The following is a 5623-nucleotide window of genomic DNA, read 5'->3' on the forward strand; positions in this document are numbered from 1 at the left end:
CCCCCCAACACACACACACACAGAAACATCACCCCCCACAACACACACACACAAACATCAACTCCCACAACACACACACACACATACACAAAAACATCACCCCCCCCACAACACACACACACAGAAACATCCCAGGTGTGTGACCCTACACACAACACACACACACACACAGCAACATCATCCCAGGTGTGTGACCCCACAACACACACCAATGTGCACCGTCAGCCTGCACCCGCACAGCAGGCCTGCACGCGGGAGTCTCAGCCACACCGTGCCTGACGAGGCGTGTTCACTGGGTAATGCAAAGGTGGGAACCGGGGTACCCCCAGGCGAAATCTGCTGGTTGGATGTCGCCAGTCTTGCTGTGCTGCCTGGTTCTGAAAGGCCCCCAAGGAGCACCAAATGAACAGGAGGCAAGCAGCTATGCGGGGGACAGAGGTGGTCACCACCCATGGGCAGTGGCTCCGTCCCCAACGTGTTCCACAATTGGCACTGGGAGTGCGGTGGGAGCCCGTGGCAGCATCACAAGGGAAAAGGAGTCCGCGATCCCAGTGCGCAACGCAGCTCATGCTCACCACAGAGCACAGGGTGAGGCGTCTGGGACTGGAACGAAATGACTTGGCTTGGTGGAACAGACAGGGACAGAAGCAGAGCCTCCAAACCAGAGGACGCGTGGGAGACAGTGACCAAAGCTGGCCACGGACACAAGAATGCCCCAGCCAACTGTCTGCCCTCTGCAGCCAAGTCAGAACCCAACTAAGTGGAAGGCGGCCCTTTCAGCAAGGGTGAGGAAGTAAAAACACACCTGAATGGCGCAGGGATCAGGGAGGACGTGGTCAGGGAGAGTGGGCGAGGCTGGAATTGAAGGAGAATGGGAGAACCCAGAGCAAAGCCCTGGGTGCAGCTAAAACAAGACAGAGGGACACGGGGGGCCTGGATGCTTACATCAGAAAGGGGGAAGACTAAAAAACAAAGAAAACAAAGTATGGATTACCCTCAAACAAAAAAATAGAGAGGGGAAAGTATTAATAAGTATGCATCTAATTTATGAAATTAGGAGATGAACAAAACACTAAAACCAAGGGAAAGAGAAGAATGGAAATAATTAAGAAATGTAAGAGGTTAACAGAATGAAAAATAAAAATTGATGAAGATCAACCAAATTAAACATCGCTGCTGTGTGGGCCGGGTGCAGTGGCTCACGCCTGCAATCCCAGCACTTTGGGAGGCCGAGGAGGGCAGATCACTTGAGCCCAGGAGTTCCAGATCAGCCTGGGCAACATGGCGAAAACCTGTCTCTACAAAAAATGAAAACAAATTAGCCAGGTGCGGTGGTGGGTGCCTGTAATCCCAGCTCCTTGGGAAGCTGAGGTGAGAGCATCGCTTGAACCCAGGAGGCGGAGGTTGCGGTGAGCCGTGATCTCGCCGCTGCACTCCAGCCTGGGCGACAGAGTGAGACTCTGGCTCGAAAATAAATAAATAATTTTAAAATTGTTTCTGTGAAAAAACTAATAAATAGTCTAACATCTGGCAACAAAATTAGCAGAAAGAGGAAGAGACACAAATAAGCAACGTCGGCGAAAAGAGGAACGCCATGACAAAGGCTGCAGAGATGACATTGTGGTGAAAGAATTCCATAAACAACTTTATGACAATTTAAAAACTGAGCAAAACAGCCCACTCCCAGGAGAAATACAACATGGAATGGACTCCAAGTGAAGTCCAAACCCTGCATAGACTAATTCATTTTAAAGACATTGGATCTTGCATTCCGAATCAGGGATGCAAAGACAAAAAAAGACATTGAACCAGTAGTTAAATCTCCTACCAAGCAAAAAACAGTATGAATTTTTTAAATTACATTATGACCAAGGGGGTCCTTTATTATTATTTTTTTAGTTTTACCTTTTTAAAGAGATGAAGTCTCACTTCGTCACCCAGGCCAGAGTGCAGTGGTGAGATCCTGGCTCACTGCAGCCTCAAACTCCTGGGCTCAAGCGATTTCCCACACCTCACCCTCTCACACAGCTGGGACCACAGCTACGTACCAGCACACCTGGTTTTTTTTTTTTTTTAGAGATGGGGTCTCACTATGTTGCCCAGGCTGGTCTCAAACTCCTGGCCTCAAGTGATCCTCCCAGCTCGGCCTCCCAAAGTGCTGGGATTATAGGTGAGAACCACCATTCCCGGCCTTGAGAGTTCTTTTAATGTGATAATAGTTTTACATCAGAAAACTGAATGACGTAGTGATTCATGTTTACAACACATAAAGAATGTAAAGACTAAAAAATAATTTGGATAAAATATACCATCACTCATAGACATTCTTGTCAACTAAGAACAGAAGAGAGGTCCGGGCACAGTGGCTCACGCCTGTAATCCCAGCATGTTGGGAGGCCGAGGCAGGCAAATCACTTGAGGTCAGGAGTTCGTGACCAGCCTGGCCAACGTGGTGAAATCCCATCTCTACCAAAAAAATACAAAAAAATTAGCCAGGCATGGTGGCGGGTGCCTGTGATCCCAGCTACTCGGGAAGCTGAAGTAGGAGAATCAACTGAACCTGGGAGGCGGAGGCTACAGTGAGCTGAGATCGCGCCACTTATCATTTTATTTTATTTTTTGATACAGAGTCTCACTCTGTCACCCAGACTGGGGTGAAGTGGCAGAATCTCGGCTCACTGCAACCTCTGTCCCCCAGGTTCAAGCGATTCTCCTGCCTCAGCCTCCTTAGTAGCTGGGATTACAAGCTCCTGCCAGCACACCTGGCTAATCTTTGTATTTTTTGTAGAGACAGGGTTTCACCACATCAGCCAGGTTGGTCTTGAACTCCTGACCTCAGGTGATCCACCCTCTTCAGCCTCCCAAAGTGCTGGGATTACAGGCGTGAGCCACCACACCCAGCTAGTAGCAAGGAACATATGTTCAACAAGATATAAAAACCACAAACCAAAGAATAAAGAGATTGGTAAATTTAACAAGAAAAAACTAAGGTCTTTAATAAGTGAACTTCTCTTCATCAAAAGACACCATAAACCAAGCCAAAAACAAACCAAGCCATCTCTTGGGAGGTGTTTGTAACACGTATCACTGATCAAGGATTAGTTTTCACTATCTAAAAAGAAAGTAGGACACCATTAGAAAAAAGGCAAGCAATTGAATAGAAAAATGGGCGAGAGGTGGTAACAGGTAGCTGGCAGAGAAGCGAAGCTGAATCGTCAGCACACGCATGAAAGGGGAAACTAAATTAAAACTGCAAAGTGGATGAACAAAATATAAACATCAGTCTGGAGAAGGAAAAGTTCATTTTTGCAGAACACCAGCTCAATGGAGGTGAAACGACAGCATTAAGAATGCACTGTTTTGCAACCACTGATGGGATCACTGATTGAGACAAGGATTATCACTGGATGCCCAAGTCAAACGTGAAAGTTAACGGGGGCCAGTATGTTCAGTTTCAAAGAACCACCTGACTGATTACTTATAAAGTTAAAAGGGTGTCTTGAAAATAGAGAACAACAGCCAGGCATGGTGGCTCACTCCTGTAATCCCAACACTTTGGAAGGTCAAGGTGGGTGGATCATGTGGTCAGGAATTTGAGACCAGCCTGGCCAACATGGTGAAACCCTGTCTCTACTAAAACTACAAAACTTAGCTGGACATGGTGGTGGGCGCCTGTAATCCCAGCTACTTGGGAAGCTGTGGCAGGAGAATCCCTTGAACCTGGGAGGCAGAGGTTGCAGTGAGCCAAAATCGCACCACTGCACTCCAGCCCGGGCAACAGAGCGAGACTCCGTCTCAAAACAAAAAACACCACAATGGCACCCAATGACATCTCGGCCAGCGCACAGGGTGCATCCTCAGTCCGGCATTTGCATTGCTGGGTACAGATCGCTGTTGGTCGCTGCAAAGAATCAGAAAACTTCCACACATTCACCAAGAAGAGAATAGACAGGTACACTGTGGTGTATTCATAGATGGGTTCTACACGATTAAAACTGACCTGCAGCTGTGAGCCACCAATGGCGAAGTCCTGGACACAGCAACCACACTGGGGTGGCGGTGAAACAGTTGCAAAAGGAAAACTCACGCTACTTACATGACATTTAAACAATATTTTTATATTTTAAAATATCACATGCACCTGGATATAGAGAATACACACTTATGATGAAAGGTCCCGGCCAGCAGAGGGGATTCCATCGCAAAGGAGCTGCACAGAGCACTCAACTCAGATGAAGTCATCATGTTGTATTTCTCCTTCTCCTTCTCCTTCTCCTTCTCCTTCTCCTTCTCCTCCTTCTTTTTTTAGATAGGGTCTCACTGTGTTGCTCAGGCTGGAGTGCAGTCACTCACACCCTCACGGCTGACTGCAGCCTCAACCTCCCAGGCTCAGGTTATCCTCCCATTTCAGCCTCCTGACTAGCTGGAACTACAGGTACACACCACCATGCCTGGCTAACTTTTTTGTTTTCGTTTTTGTTTTTGAGATGGAGTCTCATTCTGTCGCCAGGCTGGAGTGCAGCGGCGATCTCGGCTCACTGCAACCTCTGACTCCTGGGTTCAAGCGATTCTCCTGCCTCAGTCTCCCGAGTAGCTGGGATTACAGGTGCCCGCCACCACACCCGGCTAATTTTTGTATTTTTAGTAGAGACGGGGTTTCACCTTGTTGGCCAGGATAGTCTCGATCTCCTGACCTCATGATCCACCCGCCTCGGCCTCTCAAAGTGCTGGGATTACAGGCGTGAGTCACCGTGCCCGGTCCCAACTTCTGTAGTTTTTGTAGAGACTCACTGTGTTGCCCAGGCTAGTATCAAACTCCTGGACTCAAGCCTCCCAAAGTGCTGGGATTACAGGCTTGAGCTACCATGCCCGGCCATGTTGTTTTTCTTAAGCTAAGTGGGGGCTGGGTAGATGGGGGCTCTTCCTAACTTTATTTACGCCTCCTGGCATAGTTTAAATAGTTCCTGATTGTTAACTATAGGGGGAAAGGCATTTGCTGAAAGTCAATTCTTGTCTCTGAAAGCAAAACAACACGAAAGCTCAAGAAACTATAGAAAACTATAAATAAGCACTTCCTTTATCTCCTGTTGCTGCTGGAACACGAAGGCGTTCCAGTCCAAGACAGGAACCCAAGAAGGATGCCTGCTTTTACCATTACTGTTCGACCCTGGTCTGGAAACGAAGGACAATGCCAGCGATGTGAGGCGGAAATGAGACGTATAACTTCTGGAAAGGAGGAGCCAAAACAGCACATTCCTAGGAGCCCCCAGAGAGTCGGCGGAAGAGTTTTCAGAAAGAATGAGAGAATTCAGGAACGCGGCCAGATGCAAAATACATATTTTAAATCCGTTTTTAAAATTATTTTCCAACCACCACCAGCTAGAAGATAAGGTAGAATTTGAACACTTTTTACTCTAAAAAAAACCCGAACAAGAGTATAAAGTACTTAGCGATGGTCCTCTTGAAAAGTGTTTAGAGTCTGTAGCAAGAAAATGACAAACTTGAATGACAAATGTAAGAAAAAACTTTTGCAAAAAAAAAAAAAAAGAAAAAAAATGGGTAGGGAGTTTGACTCTTACAAAAAATCATTTCTTTCCAAATCAATGTGTAGGCTTATCAGATT

The sequence above is a fragment of the Theropithecus gelada genome, chromosome 14 (assembly GCF_003255815.1).
Source record: "Theropithecus gelada isolate Dixy chromosome 14, Tgel_1.0, whole genome shotgun sequence".
In the NCBI taxonomy this organism is placed as follows: domain Eukaryota; kingdom Metazoa; phylum Chordata; class Mammalia; order Primates; family Cercopithecidae; genus Theropithecus; species Theropithecus gelada.